Here is an 18113-nt window from a genome sequence, read left to right on the forward strand (position 1 = left end):
TTCACATTTTATTGACACTTTTTCCCCGTGCTCTAGGATGTATTACAACAACAATTTAGATTACTGATTCAAACCCGCGATCTTGCAAAGCAGTAGTCCGATATAACAACAGAAATTGTTAATACATCCTAGAGCACGGGGAAAAAGTGTCAATAAACTGTGACACTATGGTATCATTGCCATGAAACAAGTCCAATTTTCACACCTATTCTGCAACAGATGTCGCAGTGCTGTGAATATCAATTGGCAAGAACCAGAATATAAGTAGAAGTTTGCAGAGCTCACAGAGTATATTAACTTTGATTGGATAACGGTTGGTTGTACAGATATAAAGGAATCGAGATAGATATAGACTTCCATATATCAAAATCATCAGTATCGGAAAAAAATTTGATTGAGCCATGTCCGTCCGTCCGTCCGTCTGTCCGTTAACACGATAACTTGAGTAAATTTTGAGGTATCTTGATGAAATTTGGTATGTAGATTCCTGGGCACTCATCTCAGATCGCTATTTAAAATGAACGATATCGGACTATAACCACGCCCACTTTTTCGATATCGAAAATTTCGAAAAATCGAAAAGTCTGATAATTCATTACCAAACACGGATAAAGCGATAAATAAGTAAAATTTTGGACAATGGGCGTGGCACCGCCCACTTTTAAAAGAAGGTAATTTAGAAGTTTTGCAAGCTGTAATTTGGCAGTTGTTGAAGATATCATGATGAAATTTGGCAGGAACGTTACTTGTATTACTATATGTATGCTTTATAAAAATTAGCAAAATCGGAGAACGACCACGACCACTTTGAAAAAAAAAAAATTTTTTTAAGTGAAATTTTTACAAAAAACTTAATATATTTACAGTATATACATAAGTAAATTATGTCAACATTCAACTCCAGTAATGATATGGTGCAACAAAATACAAAAACAAAAGAAAATTTCAAAATGGGCGTGGATCCGCCCTTTTTCATTTGATTTGTCTAGGATACATTTAATGCCATAAGTCGAACAAATATTTACCAATCCTTGTGAAATTTGGTAGGCGCTTAGACTCTAGGACAATAACTGTTTTCTGTGAAAAAGGGCGAAATCGGTTGAAGCCACGCCCAGTTTTTATACACAGTAGATCGTCTGTCCTTCCGCTCGGCCGTTAACACGATAACTTGACCAAAAATCGATATATCTTTACTAAACTCAGTTCACATAATTACCTGAACACACTTTGTACTGGTATAAAAAATGGCCGAAATCCGACTATGACCACGCCCACTTTTTTGATTTCGAAAATTACGAAAAATGAAAAAAATGCCATAATTCTATACTAAATACGAAAAAAGGGATGAAACATGGTAATTTCATTGGTTTATTGACGCAAAATATAACTTTAGAAAAAAACTTTGTAAAATGGGTGTGACACCTACCATATTAAGTAGAAGAAAATGAAAAAGTTCTGCAAGGCGAAATCAAAAGCCTTTGGAATCTTGGTAGGAATACTGTACGTGGTATTACATATATAAATAAATTAGCGGTACCCGACGGATGATGTTGTGGGTCACCCTGGTCCACATTTTGGTCGAAATCTCGAAAACGCTTTCAGATATACAACTAACACCACTCCCTTTTAAAATTGTTATTAATACCTTTAATTTGACACCCATATTGTACAAACACATTATAGAGTCACCACTGGTCCACCTTTATGGCGATATATCGAAAAGGCGTCCACCTATAGAACTAAGGCCCACTCCCTTTTAAAATACTCATTATAACCTTTCGTTTGATACTCATAATGTACAAACGCATTCTAGAGTCAACCCTGGTCCACCTTTATAACGATATCCCGAAAAGGCGTCCACCTATAGAACTAAGGCCCACTCCCTTTTAAAATACTCATTAACACCTTTCATTTGATACCCATATCGTACAAACAAATTCTAGAGTCACCCCTGGTCCACCTTTATATCGATATTTCGAAAAGGCGTCCACCCATAGAACTAAGGCCCACTCCCTTTTAAAATACTTATTAACACCTTTCGTTTGATACCCATATTGTATAAACGCATTCTAGAGTCATCCCTGGTCCACCTTTATGGCGATATCTCGAAAAGGCGTCCACCTATGAAACTAAGGCTCACTCCCTTTTAAAATACTCATTAACACCCTTCATTTGATACCCATATCGTACAAAGAAATTCTAGAGTCACCCCTGGTCCACCTTTATATCGATATTTCGAAAAGGCGTCCACCCATAGAACTAAGGCCCACTCCCTTTTAAAATACTCATTAACACCTTTCGTTTGATACCCATACTGTATAAACGCATTTTAGAGTCATCCCTGGTCCACCTCTATGGCGATATCTCGAAAAGGCGTCCACCTATAGAACTAAGGCCCACTCCCTTTTAAAATAGTCATTAACACCTTTCATTTGATACCCATATCGTGCAAACAATTTCTAGAGTCACCCCTGGTCCACCTTTATATCGATATTTCGAAAAGGCGTCCACCCATAGAACTAAGGCCCACTCCCTTTTAAAATACTCATTAACACCTTTCATTTGATACCCATATCGTAAACAAATTCTAAAGTCACCCCTGGTCCACCTTTATGGCGATATCTCGAAAAGGCGTCCACCTATAGAACTAAGGCCCACTCCCTTTTAAAGTACTCATTAACACCTTTCACTTGATACCCATATCGTACAAACAACTTCTAGAGTCACCCCTGGTCCACCTTTATGGCGATATCTCGAAAAGGCGTCCACCCATAGAACTAAGGCCCACTCCCTTTTAAAATAGTCATTAACACCTTTCATTTGATACCCATATCGTGCAAACAATTTCTAGAGTCACCCCTGGTCCACCTTTATGGTATAGAACTAAGGCCCACGCCCTTTTAAAATATTCATTAACACCTTTCATTCGATACCCATATCGTACAAACAACACATTCCAGGGTTACCCTAGGTTCATTTTCCTACATGGTGATTTTCCCTTATTTTGTCTCCATAGCTCTCAACTGAGTATGTAATGTTCGGTTACACCCGAACTTAGCCTTCCTTACTTGTTCGCATCTAGATAAGTTTACGCTTAAACTTTATTTGGACTGCTAAGCGACAAACTTTAAATACACCTCTGAAATTGTTACGTATAAAATTAGTACTACTAAATTTCAATACGCATTATGCTTGGATTTAACTGAAATATGTGTCTATGTTTCACCCTCTGCACTAATTTTATGTATTCTATACGCGTCCACTATTTATCACAACTGTTTCAGCTATGTATATGTTATACACAGAAATACAACAGACGGTTGTTTCTCCGCTTTTCGGTACACCCTGTTGCTGTAGCTAGTTGTTTAACCACAGCCGCTAGATAGGTCGCCTAAGCATTATCTAAGCGAGGATATGCGTTTTTTTCACGCGCAAACGAAACGTATACGCGTGTAAAAAGAAACGGCTAATGAAGATAAGCAAACAACCGCTGTGATAGCAGAATGGTTATAGCAGTGGCGTCTAAACGTTGCACAGTGGCGCCTCTGCCGTTAAAGCATGGCAAAAATCAAAAAAATCATGAAAGCGTTCCCTAAAACTAACACAGGATTCTCCTGCGATCAAGAATATACAACTGTTTTTCACAGAAAATTATAGTTTACCAGGTAGAGCCGCTCAAAGTTGACCAATTTTCAACATTGGGAAAAATTTGAAATTTTTCTTCTTTTTCGTTGTATTTAAAATGGTGTTGTGAGTAAAGAGGGCGGCCGGTTGTCGTTTTCTTGTATAGCTATTAAAGATAATTTAATTTAGGATTGAAAGAAGAAAAAATTGTGTTTTTTTTTGTAAAACTTGGCGGATATACCTGTTTTTCGAAATGCCTATTTTTGGGCTCTTTTTAAAACTTTGATGGAAAAAATTAAAAAATTTTAAAATATGCGCTCCGTCAAATTAACAGTAGTTATTTGTGAAATATTTAGTTACTTAAATTCATAAAGTCTACCTCCGTCCAGCTGCAACTTCACTTTTTACATCAAATAAAGTTAAACAACCTTGGGCATAAATACGCGCCTGAGCAGGTATATATAATTCTGTACGGCCGTAAGGTCGTTTTTGTTATTGGAACTTGTTAACAACATACGTTTTTTTAGTTACGAATTGTATACCTGAAATTAATTTTAATAATTTGAGTAGGTATATAAAGCTATCCATCATACAAGGTACATTATCATTCGTCTTTTGGAGATTAAGGAACTAAGTATTATGTTTACTTAAATAAAGTGAATAGTATTTTTAAATATAGTTCACAGTTTAATATTTAGTCAGATACACTCGAAGCCAATTCTAATATGTATCTAGAAAACTCTAAACTCTTTGCGGTGTTTAAATCTACAAAGTCAAGACGGGACTTCGTTGAGGCTTTTATGAGAGAATTAGCGAGTGAAACAAGCATTAAAGAAAAGGAAGGCCTGGAAGAAAAAATTGTTTTCCAATACATTATGATAGAAAGAAAATGGAAGGACGTCTATCGTAACAATTCAAAATTTCTAAGTAAGCATGGAAAGTGGCTAGCTGACAAAACTTTTTTGGACGAAGAAACGCTTAGCACGTCAACCAATCCAACTAGAGGGAGACCAACAAAACCCATAGAAGAGTGTTCTACCTACGCAAGGAAAAGGAAGCTGTCTGATAACACAAAAGCTATGGCTATGACTCATCTTTCAGAAGCACTGGCTATTAAATATAAAAAAAGACGAAGAAAACGTGAAGTATCATATAACAGAAGCACTTGCGGTAGCAAGTCCAATGCGACTGATGAGGATCAAAAACAGCATTTCCACAACACCAAATGCGCTACCTAGGAAATACACTCCCGAAAAAGCTTTGGCGCTGTTTATAGGTCTCGGCTTAACGAAGCAAAAATATAATATATTGCGTAAGTCATTACTGCAACGTAATGCCGATATTTTACCTGGATACAAAAAAATTACTCAAGCCAAGAAAGAAGCAGTTCCTCTAAGTCCCAAAATAACCGAAGTATCAGCTGAAATTGAACTACAAAACCTAATGGATCATACGCCTACATGACTCCTTCAAAGTTTTACAGAAGAAAAGTTGAAATCACTGCCAAAGGAGCTAGCCTTGATAACTAAGTGGGGCTGTGATGGATCATCAGGACAAAGCGCAAATAAACAAAGAATAAATGTAGACGATGACCCAATTACAGATAGTAATATGTTTATTGCTTCTATTGTTCCATTACGACTAAAAGATAAAGCTTCAGAATATTGGAAAAATCCACGTCCGTTATCAACTATATTGTGCCGCCCGATATTATTTAAATACGAGAAGGAGTCTTCGAAACTCATAAAAGCTACAGTGAGTGATATAAAAAATCAAATTGCCAAATTAGAACCAACAATAATTGAAATTGAAGAGGGGAATGTTATTACAACGAAGCATGATTTTCTCTTAACAATGGTCGATGGAAAAGTTTTCTGCCATATCAAAACGAAATCAAATCGTTTATGTTGATTATTAATTTCAAACTATGTTGGCAAAGCTGATTGATGGCGGAGTCATTAAAGGTGATAGCATTAGCCAAGCTGATTGCAACTTTTCTCATGAATTTTGACAGTACGAACATTTCTCAGAGTATTTTTGACATTACCACCAACGAATTACACAAACAAATTGCATGGAGTTTGTGTGTATGTCCGCTCGCTGTTACCACCTTGCTGCTTCACCATGGCTATAGCATTGCCAGCACAATTCAAACATAAAGTATCACGTTTTTATTAACGTTTTTAACGTTAACGAAAGCTTTTCGTTTCGGTTAAAAACGAGATACAATTTATCTTGATAATTTCTTTATCGATAATATTTCGAAGTGTTTCAACGGAAACGGTGGAAATTTTTTGATAAACGATTAGCTTAACGTTAAGGTGCATCCCTGCTAAAAACATTTTGTTTTTGCATTTTTCTAAAAATTTTCGAGTTTGACGAATTTTTTCGAAGCACCCTCTATCTGTGACATTCTGAGCTTTCACACAATAAAACTACAAATAATTAGCTTTCATTTGCATTTTAAATTTTTAAAATATCTTCATTGGTTCAAAAGTTATGATTTTTGCAAAGAAAAAACTCAAAAGGCGCCACTGTGCGTTGCCGATGAAGGAATTTAGCAGTTCCCGAAATTGATCTATACAACTAGCTTTTGGCAGTTGTCTAAATTTTTTCTTTCTTATATTCTAATCTAAAATTTTTTCAATTACGAAAAAATTTATCATAACAATAATAATGAAAAAATAATTATTGTTAAGCCTGGAGCTCGATTCAAACCCGCGATCATATATTTGTTCTTGATCATTGCATCAAGTTCGTAATATTATAAGCTTCACATTGCATCTGTTTCTATTAATAGATGTATATCTAAAGTCAAATATAAAGTATTTTTTCTTCAGCTTACACCAAAAGCAATTCAGACGGTACTCTACTGCATAGGGTGGTCATGAATATATAGAAACCCGTGGAAGGCCAGGAATATGCCGTAGGCGTTTAACTGGACATTGCCGGAGATTTCAACAATCTCTTGAAATACGAAATCATGGACAGTCTCAACTCGATTAAAGTACATCCGGCCTTGACAAATTGGATCGGCACCATGTTAATCTGCAGAATGTTCATGTCGCAATGGCTACCAAATCGGTATGCAGAGGAACACCGCAATTGGGGTATTATCACCGCTGTGGGGTATTATCACCAATGCTGTTGACGCTTTTCACCAACCAATTGCTTAGGCGGTTCAAAAGAGGACCAGTCAAACTCACGTCATATGCAAATGACATTTCAGTCATCTTAAGCAGCAGATGTCTACCAAAACCAGATATTTGATTAAACGATTTGGAATTTACATGACTGAGCATCTGGAGTCGGACTAACCACTAAGAGAATCGATCTAGTATTATTTACTAAGAAATCTAAGGTCCCGAATTGGGCTAGGCAAAAGATAGAAGGGGTAGTCCTACAAGAAAAGTATATCACAAAATATCTAGGAATTTTACTAGATAGTAAGTATTCGTGGAGACTCCACGTGAAGGAGAGAGCGAAGAAAGCCGCAAACTCTCATTGAGTATTTGAAGCAATTGTCAAGCCCATACTCTACTATGGAATCCTTGTTTGGTGGACAGCTACACAAAAAAATAATTATACCAAAAGCTAGAGTGGTAAAATGATTAGCATAAACGGAAGCTATAAAAACTACCCCAACAGCAGCATTGCATGCCGTTTTGCATATCCCGCCCGCATACAAACTCAAACAAGGCTTAAGGCTTCGGGCGGCTGGAGTAGGGAGGCCGTATGACAACAGCAGTGTAGCGCCAATAAATATAGAGCGAACGGACTAAATTGTCCTGTACCTGAGCTTCGAAAGAAACCTTGGGGCCAAATAAAATTGCAAGGGTGCGAAAATGGCAGAACATACTAAACATGAGTATGCCTATGGTTCCATTGAGGCAATACTTTCACATAGTTCTTCATCAAGAATTGTCCTGTAATAGGTCCATACCGTACTTCTATACTGGGTTAACTAACGAAACTGCCGCACTCGATGAATCGACGGTGGACGTGCCAATCCGTGATTAATCAAGCATAAAAAACGGGGGGTTAAGATTTCTTGGATGATGTTCAAATCCTACGTTATTGAATGTACGAAGTTGCTCACATCTCTAAAAAAAAGAGTGATAAATGGCCCATCATGAGTTAACTGGTCACTGCCTTCTGGCGTCGTATGCTTATAAGTTAGACATCGGAAGTGACAGAAGACGTAGGAGGTGCGATCTGAATGAAGAAACGGTAGAGCACGTTCTGTGTTCGTGTCCTGCTCTCTTGAGGTCAAGGCTTCAGCTCATATGGGCGGCAGAGTTGCCAAATCTTTAGGCAGATATTATGGTAGATCCCAGAAAACTTTTAGTATTTGCCAAGAGAACGGAGATTTTTTATTACATAAGTCGAGGTACCTAATTTAGGTTTTCCTCTTTGGTCGACAAACAAGCTTTGGACATACACTATAGGCATATTGAGTCTATGTGAGGTCTTTATTGACCGCCCAGTTCAAGCAACATTTATTGCGAGGATTGTACAAACTTTCTAAGCGCTGAAACTGAATTAAAAAAACAGTTCATGAGTTGTACTTTCAAGTGCTTGCTGCAAAGTTAACTTATAGATGGAAGTAGGGAGCTTTTAATACAATCCGTCAAGAAAGTACTTTACAATATTATATCAATTGATAATTTTAAAGATAATTCTTTGTTATCATATGTATGTAATTAGCGAGACTTGGTCAAATTTATTTATTTATTTATTCAAGTCTATGAAATACAGGTTTCTTACAGACTAAAATCTATGTGTATCAAACAACGTAAAAACTTAACAATATATTACAAAACTGTATTCAATATGCGAATAAGTTCATACTTACATATTGAGAAGTCAAACGAAACAGAGTTAGAGATCCTGTTAAGTTCATTGATAGCTCGGGCGATGGGAGGATTTCGAGCATAATCAATTCTAAGAATTTGCTCATAGAAGGGAACAACAATACGCAGAGACCTCCCCGGGATGTTAAAATTAATCCGAGTGAGAAGAGATACACAATCTATGTCTCCACTGATAATATTGAAAAAGAAAGATAATGAACGAACGACTCGCCTTGTCTCCAGCGTTTTCAAATTTATTAGAAGTAACCGCGAATTATAAGTAGGCATCGGCTCAGAGAAGTTTTTGGACCCTTTCAATTCTATTTATTGCGGAAATATGGTATGGTCTCCATATTATAGCACCATATCCCAAGTTTGACCGAACAAAGGCTGTAAAAAGTAATTTAAGAGTATAGGGATCCGAAAATTTGGCACAATTACGCCTAGCAAAGCCCAAAAGTGAGTACGCTTTAGCGATAATAAAGCTTATGTGGCTATTAAAAGAAAAGTTCGAGGTAAAAATGATACCAAGATCCTTAGTTTCTTCTAAAGAATCTAAAAAAGAGTCATCAACCATATAGGTTGAAGGGAAAACATTTTGTATCTTCGCGTACGTTATTTTGAAGCACTTTTTTATGTTTAAGGAGAAGTTAGACCTGCAGTTTATCAATATCTGCCTGAACCTTATTAATGTCGTCACGATTTTGAATATTAGAATATATTTTTAGATCGTCAGCATATAATAGGTATTTAGCGAAAGAGTAGCAACTGCTTATGTCATTTATGAATAACACAAAGAGCAGTGGGCATAAAATGATTCCTTGAGGATCGCCTGAACACGCTATAAAAGGTCGTGAGTTGGTGTTATCAACAGTGACCACATATTTCCTATTAGATAGATAAGATTTTATCCACTTTAAAAAAAAACAGAATGAAATCCCAGGTGTTCAAGCTTACTAATTAGCACCACGTGTGATACTTTATCGAAAGCCTTGGAAAAGTTAGTGTATACGCAATCAACTTGAAGACCAAGTTGGAAAGACTCGAAGCAGTATTCACTAAATTCAGTCAAATTAGCAATTGTAGACCGATTTGGAATAAAGCCATGCTGAAATGGTGTTATTAGACTTTTTGTTGCAAAATATATTTTCTCCTTTACAATAACCTCAAAAAGCTTCGAGATTGTGGACAGCTTTGAAATCGGACGATAATTACAAACATTATTCTTATTTCCACTTTTTAAAGTAGGAGTAATGCATGTAATTTTCCAATCTTCCACAAAATAGCCTGAAGCCAGAGACATATTAAAAATAATTGTAAGTGGTAAAATTAACGCTGGCGCATTTTTGAGCAAAAAAAAACGAAATACCATCAACATCAGTTTTTTCTGAAGGCTTAAGACCTATTATTCCGTTTAAAACATCCTCAGATGAAAGTCTGAGAGATCAAAAATTTACGGAAGAAAGATTGTCTCGTGAACCAGCCACAAATTCGGGGTTACTATTTTATTGCTTTATACAATTGTTTTTCTCTAATATCAATGATAATACTTTGTGTTGTGGGGAATGCGATCGTACTGTAAATTCTAGATCTTTGGAAACCACATAATATTTTCTTGTTCGCATCTTCCAAAGGTAAAAGCTTTTTGGTCAAATTACTGAGGATATTTGCAATTTGCAAAAGAAGTGGTGAAGGATACAATACCTTACTTTGCTTATATTTTCTGGGAGCGTAGCTTTGAAATGAAATGTCAAGAACATTTATCATAAACTATTACTTTTTGACGCGATCAAAATTGTTTCATTAATTTAGATTTTGCTACCAAACATAAAATTTCTAATTTTTCCTCAACAAGTACTTCGTTATATTCTTACCTCTTACATTCTCTAAAGAACATTCCCGCTTATTTATTCATCCGGATGTATCTAATAAATTAATTCGGTATTCCATAAAGCTATTATTATTCCTATTTGTTACTTTGTTGTTGTTTCCCCAGACGATGCTTGGATCAGCGTGTATCTAATTTTAAATTTTTACTGAGAGGTAAAAATCCGATAATTCTAACTGAATATATAGTACTTGATGAAATTATGCATTTTAAATGTTTTCATGAGCTCGGAAGGAATTTTTTTAGACTGGAATGTGATGCATTCAAACGAAGAGATATAATAGGCGCCTAACGCCTATTCTCGCTTAGATAATGCTTAGGAGACTCATCTAGCGGCTGTGGTTAAACAACTAGCTACAGCAACAGGGTGTACCGAAAAGCGGAGACACAACGCTCTGATGGCCATAGGATTATAACATATAGCTGAATCAGTTGCGATGAATTGTGGACACACATAGAATACATAGAATTAGTGTAGAGGGTGAAACAAAGACACATATTTCAGTTACATCTGAGTATAATGCGTATTGAAATTTAGTAGGACAAAATTTATGCGCAGCAATTTCAGAGGTGTATTTAAAGTTTGTCGCTTAGCAGTCCATATAAAGTTTAAGCGTAAACGCATATACGCGTGTTAAAAAACACGGCTAATATTTCCTTGCTTATGAAGCAAAGGGAAGCGGAAATGAAGCCGTGGCATTCAAGTAAAGATAACAAAGACACGATGAAAATTATGTACATTTATATGAGTACGGGATAGAAAGGATATATGTGCCAACAGCGTTTTTAAGCAATGACCTCATTAAAATCCAAGATGCAACAGAACAAACCGCATTTCATTTATAACAGAAACGCTCAGTGTTACCATTGCCCTTCTCGTTCATGACGTTTTTGTTTTGCTTATAACCACCAAAGCTTTGTGATACCTATTCTGTTTGCCTAATGGTTGCCACTTTGGTGCATTCGGACCAAAAATGGTCCCTTCCACCCCATTTGGTCCGTTGGCCCCTTTGTAATTTGGTACTTTTTAAGCAGTAGCCACGATTTTGGTAAAATTTTTTCTTTTTCACTGAGCAAAAGTTTGCCACACATTCATTAACCCACATAATTTTCAATGTTCTTCAATGGAATCCTTACCACAAAAATTACTTAATCAATAAAATGTACCAGAACAATGACATTTCACCTATGAGATAATTTAGACGATGCATTAAGAAAACCGAGAAGTTTTGGATCTTTGGGAAAACACATTGTCATTCATTTTTGATGAATCAACTGACTTATCAGAGAAAACAGTTTTGTTTTAGTGGATAGATATTTCGGACGGTACTTTTCGCGATCGAATTTTGTGACTTGTCGAGCTAACAGTATTTATTTCAAATGCACGTGTGTCTCTAACAAATATGACAATGAACTGAAAACTAAGTAAAATAATGAAACTAATTATTTCCAAAAAAAAGTAACACCTATGGTTACTACGACATGCTTCTGAATTTCACTTCTTCATCAGCTAGATTCTCGTGAGCTGAGTATTAAACTCGAAATCTCCAACATTCATACTTTATACTAGAATGAAGGCAGATATCTTTATCCACTCAGCCATATGAATACCGCTGCTAATTAAATACAAATAATAATATTTATATAATAGTAAACAGCGGAAGTACTGCTTATAAAAGCATTGCGATAAACCCAATGTTACTAAGCTCTTAGGACGAGCTTATAATTATTCCACAAAATTAGGATTAAAAAGTATATAGAGTTAGTATGTACCTAAATTGTGAATAAAGGAATAGCAACAAAAAGGCAACATTTACAGACCAACTGCAAAGCGATCAGCGGGGCATTCATATGGCTGAGTGGATAAATGCATCTGCCTTTACACTAGTATAAAGCAAAGCCGGCCAAAAGTTGCACATTGTGCAATTTGAGTTCGAATTTTCACACCGACACTAACGATGTGTGATCACGTTTGTGTTTGCTTTCGTTTGTCAGTCACTAAAATCAACAGTGAATGCAAAAGGAAACGTCCATGCTACTTTTTGGGCACATAATAAAAAGTGACTTTTAATTCGTTTTAGTTAGTTTTATTAAGTTCCTTTGAACATACATATTAATATTGATAATTTAAATATTAATTATTAATAATTAATTAATTATTATTAAATATTGACAATTTAATATAAATATATTTTTATACGTTCTACTTATTATTATTAATTTTCATAAATTTTTTTTTTTATTGAATAACATTATGTTTTGAAAATATATATTTCTATCTTTACATTTACTTTGTTTTATAGTTCTTTCTTAATGAAAAAATGCATTTGTTTTAAGTAAATTTTGCATTGACCATACCTTCTTTTATAAAAAAGTTTTATCTGACTAGCTCGACCTCCGCGTTCTTAGTTATACGAATATACATAAGTAAATATAGTCAGGATTAGCATGAAATCAAATAACCAAAGTCCTTTTTAATTTCAAACTTCACAGTCCACATTTTCTGATATACAGCAGAGCCGGCCACACATATACTAAAACAATTGCATAAGTGTGTGTAAAAATTGAGTGACAACTCCCCACAGTGTGCTAAAAGAAAATGTGGACTGTAAAGTTTGAAATTAAAAAGGACTTTGGTTATTTGATTTCAGGCTAATCCTGACTATATTTACTTATGTATATTCGTATAACTAAGAACGCGGAGGTCGAGCTAGTCAGATAAAACTTTTTTATAAAAGAAGGTATGGTCAATGCAAAATTTACTTAAAAAAATGCACTTTTTCATTAAGAAAGAACTATAAAACAAAGTAAATGTAAAGATAGAAATATATATTTTCAAAACATAAAGTTATTCAATAAAAAAAATGTATGAAAATTAATAATACTAAGTAGAACGTATAAAAATATATTTATATTAAATTGTCAATATTTAATAATAATTAATTAATTATTATTAATTACACTGGACCACGAATTTCAACTTTTTCTCTTTACCAGAAACGCCATTATGAAATTCGTATGTAAAATCACCCCCTGATTTCGAAAATTGCGTTCATTTTTGATTCTATGGTACCGTTTTTGAGATATTTGCAATTTACAGTTATTCGAAAAAACCAAAAAGATGGCTCCCTTTAATTACGTATATCTTACGAACGGGTTAAGCAATTGCAAAAAAGTTTAAAGAATCGGAAAGGCGATGAAATTTGCTATAAACACATCATACATTATTTTTTGCTCAACGAGATAGTTTTCGAGATATTAGCTTATCATTTCAGATTTTTGTTTTTTTTTTTATTAAAAAATATGAAAAAATTACTCTTTGCGAGGGCAGCATTCCAAAACCACAACTTTTTATACATATATTTTTTCTTTACGTAAAGCTCTGTTTAATTAGAAAAAAGATAAGCTATCATCGAAGAAAATCGATGCAAAACTACGTAAGTTATAAGCGATCAAATAAAAATACCCAGGTTGCGCAACTTCAATGTATGTATACATAAATATATTAAAGGTATAAAGTGCAAATGGGATATTATCCTGATAAACGAATAACACCATAACAATGATAATACTTTTTCTTTAAATAAATCAAATAGTACTTTTAATACTCGAATTGTTTTATAGTAGGTAGAGTGGTTGCATCGAAAGGAAAAGTGGTTGGATTCGAAACCTGCTGTAGTCATATAGTTATAAACATGTATTTCCGTCACTTATGGGTAAGTATGCAGGTAGATTTTCAAAATTATAAGACACAGAAAATTTTTAAAGCCTACATCTAAAGCAGGTAGTATTTTACTTTTCCCAGCTTCGTATAAAAAGGAACCTTTCTGTCTAGTTAAGATTTGATTTTTTCAATTTTATTTTTGTTCCGAGTATAAATATGAGTTAATGCGCCTTGAAACCTCAAAACATCTGCAAGGCTCGCCGAAGATAGTTCAGTTCATAAGTCAAATTTCAAAACCGTGGTTTATTAAAAAAAATAAAATGAGAAAAAGGACGCGAGAATTTGTGTGTAATAACGATCCAGATATGTTCTGTTTCATGTGTGGCCAATATACTATCATAAGGCGACGACGAGTGTTCTCAGATCATATGAAAACTTTATACTCTACTTGAGCCTAAAAATGCTGAAAAACCATGGACACCGAACACTTTGTGTACATCGTGTCGAGTAGAACTGATTCAGTCGGAATCAGGACAACAAATAAAATTTGATACAGCAATGATATGGAGAGAACCTACTTGCCATTCAATAGAGTGTTATATTTGTCAAACAAAAGTACTTGGCGTTGGAAGATCAAGAAGAGTAACCTATGCCAGCGTACCTACAGTGACATTACCAGTACTACATTCAACGGGAGTTGCGGATCCAGTTCCATTGTCAACAGTAATATCTGAGTGCGGGGAATCAAGTTGTACTGAATTTCGCATGGGAAACGAGAGAAACGTTCTGTCACAAGCACAACTTAATGATTGGATAAGAGATTTGGAACTATCCAAGGAAAAGGCCGAGATCCACACTTCTCGTATGCAACAATTTAAATTTGTGTCATCCGATGTTAAGGTGATATATTGCAGAATTCGTCACGAACCATTTTCCAAACACTATACCAAGAAAGACAGTATATGCTACTGCAACGACATTCCTGGTTTATTCAAAGAGTTTGGTCAAACATATGATTCAAAAGACTGGCGATTGTTCATAGACAGCAATAAACTGAGTTTGAAGGCTGTATTATTGCATATTGGTAAGAAACCGCCTTCTATCCCGACCGTACATGCAGTAAATGCAAAGGAAACCTACGAGGAAATGCAAAAACTACTCAAATTCATCAAATATGAAGAGCATTATTGGAAAATATGTTCTGATCTCAAAGTCGTTGCAATGATATGCGGTCTACAAAGTGGCTACACCAAGCACTGCTGCTTCCTTTGCAAGTGGGATAGCCGAGCTCGTAAGGACCACTACGTCAGAAAGGATTGGCCGGAAAGAGTCGAGTTTACCGTTGGTGTGGATAACATCAAATACACCCCTCTTGTCAAGAAAGAGAAAATCATACTTCCACCCTTACACATCAAGCTCGGTCTCATTAAAAACTTTTTTAAGGCTTTGGACAAAGAAGGCGGAGCATTCGACTATTTGAAAACAATTTTCCCAGATATTTCTGAAGCCAAGATAAAGGAAGGTATTTTTGTTGGACCACAAATAAAAAAGTTGATCAACAATAATCAATTCAAAAGACTACTCTCATCAGTTGAGGCAGCAGCGTGGGAAACCTTTGAAAAGGTCGTTGCTTCTTTTCTCGGTAGACACAAAAGCCCTAACTACGAGCAGATAGTGAACGACTTAATCAATAATTATGCGAAAATGGCTTAAAGGCTTATTAAAATTAGTTTCCCAAAATTCTATAACTTGTTTACCTAACTAATATTTTCTTTCCAGGCGTAAATATGTCCTTAAAAATTCGCTTTCTGCACTCACATTTGAGCTTTATTCCGGCAAATCTTGGCGACGAAAGTGACAAACATGGCGAAAGGTTTAATCAGCAAATGAAATTAATTGAGAATCGATATCAAGGATTCTGGGACGTCGCAATGACCGCAATGAGAAACCGATCCGAAACTGAATAAGCGTCAAAGTAGAACACATAATTATTTCGACTACATAGTAAAATCAAATAAAGATTGTTAGAATATAGTATAAACATAAATAAATTTAAAAAAAAAGTTAAAAATATGGGTAATTTCGTTTATAAATTGAACTTTTAACTAAATAGAAACAGAGCATAACTAGATATTTCACTCTTCTTTATACCATACATACGTTTTGAGGTATACGTTGAAATTGCGCAACCTGGGTATTTTTATTTGAACGCTTATAACTTACGCAGTTTTGCATCGATTTTCTTCGATGATAGCTTGTCTTTTTTCTAATTAAACAGAGCTTTACGCAAGATAAAAATATCTGTATAAAAAGTTGTGGTTTTAGAATGCTGCCCTCGCAAAGAGTAATTTTTTTCATATTTTTTTATAAAAAAACAAAAATCTGAAATTATAAGCTAATATCTCGAAAACTATCTGGTTCAGCAAAAAACAATGTATAATGCGTTTATAGCAAATTTTATTATCTTTCCGATTTTTTGCAATTGCTTGACCCGTTCGTAAGATATACGTAATTAAAGGGAGCCATCTTTTTGGTTTTTTCGAATAACGGTAAATTGCAAATATCTCAAAAACGGTACCATAGAATCAAAAATTAACTCGATTTTTGAAATCAGGGGGTGGTTTTACATACGAATTTCATAACGGCGTCTCTGGTAAATTTTGGCCGTCGACCAGTGTTATTAATAATTAATATTTAAATTATCAATAATAATATGTATGTTCAAAGGAACTTAATAATACTAACTAAAACGAATTAAAAGTCACTTTAACATTGCAGCATATTGTTTTTATTATGTGCCCAAAAAGTAGCATGGACTTTTCCTTTTGCATTCACTGTTGATTTTAGTGAGTGACAAACGAAAGCAAAAGATCGTGATCACACATCATTAGTGTCGGTGTGCAACTTTTGGCCGTAGATGTTAAAAAGAAGAGGGGCATTTACAGTACCTTGCTGTAGGCCATTTATTATATTAAATTTTCGTGTACTGTTTATACCGTTTGTATATACCGAGAATTTTCTATTAGAAAGCATATTATAAATTAATATTATTAACTGAAGGGGAAATTTATAACCAATGAGTTTTGTTATAAGTCCTTTTATCCACACTTTATCGAAAGCCTTTTCTATGTCCAGGAAGCAAGCTCCTGTGACGTGTTTTTTATTCCAGTTCCAGTTTATTTCGGAAACGAGAAGACTGATGCCATGAGTAGTTGAGTGCCCATATTTAAAACCCAATTGTTTGGGGCTTATTAAATCATTGTTTTCAATAATTCTATTGATAATTATATTTATTACTGCCTCGAATACTTTACTAATGTTTGGAAGTAAACTGATCGGACGAGGATTTTTAAGACTGTTTTTGTCTTTGCTCTTTTTGGGTATAACTATTGTTTTGGCGGTTTTCTAAATGGGTGGGAAGTATGCATTGTTCAACATATTGTTGAAAAGCGTACAATATTCTAGAACTATATCGATTTGAAGATTTTTTAGGATGATATTTGGTATTTGATCTAAACCTGATGACAGTTTTCCCTTCAAATTCGCAAATACATCTGAGAGGTCATTAGTAAGAATGAAGAATCTTTCGGTTTGTTCTTCGGTAAGGTTATTTGCGCTTTTTTCTACGCTAAATGTTGTTTTGGTTACCTCGACGCTATCAAACAAAGTTTTATTCGTTAAAAACTCATTGAAGCATTCTTCAACCTGTGAATGGATTAGATTGTCAGGATTGTTTTGTTTTAAAGAGTGAATTGATTCAAGATGAACGCCAATTATATCACCTATCTCTTTGTTATTTTTGATAATGTAGCTGTTAGTTGTGAGGTTCTTCTCAATTAAGTTACAATCTAGTCCCGCTTCTTGTATGAGTCGGGATGAAGTAAAGGGAATACAAAGGTTGCTTATTTATATGTATTTTGATGTTGTCCTGAATTAGCTTCTTTATTAGTTATAGTTTAGCTTTTTCTTGTTGTATAGCACTATAAGAGCAATGTACTTGTAGGCGGTTATAATTTTTTATAATGGTAAGGGTTATACTTTTTTCTAAAAGTAGAGATTTTAAAATGGGTATGTTTGCAAGTGT

This window comes from Eurosta solidaginis, chromosome 3 (genome assembly GCF_040869045.1).
Source record: "Eurosta solidaginis isolate ZX-2024a chromosome 3, ASM4086904v1, whole genome shotgun sequence".
NCBI lineage: Eukaryota > Metazoa > Arthropoda > Insecta > Diptera > Tephritidae > Eurosta > Eurosta solidaginis.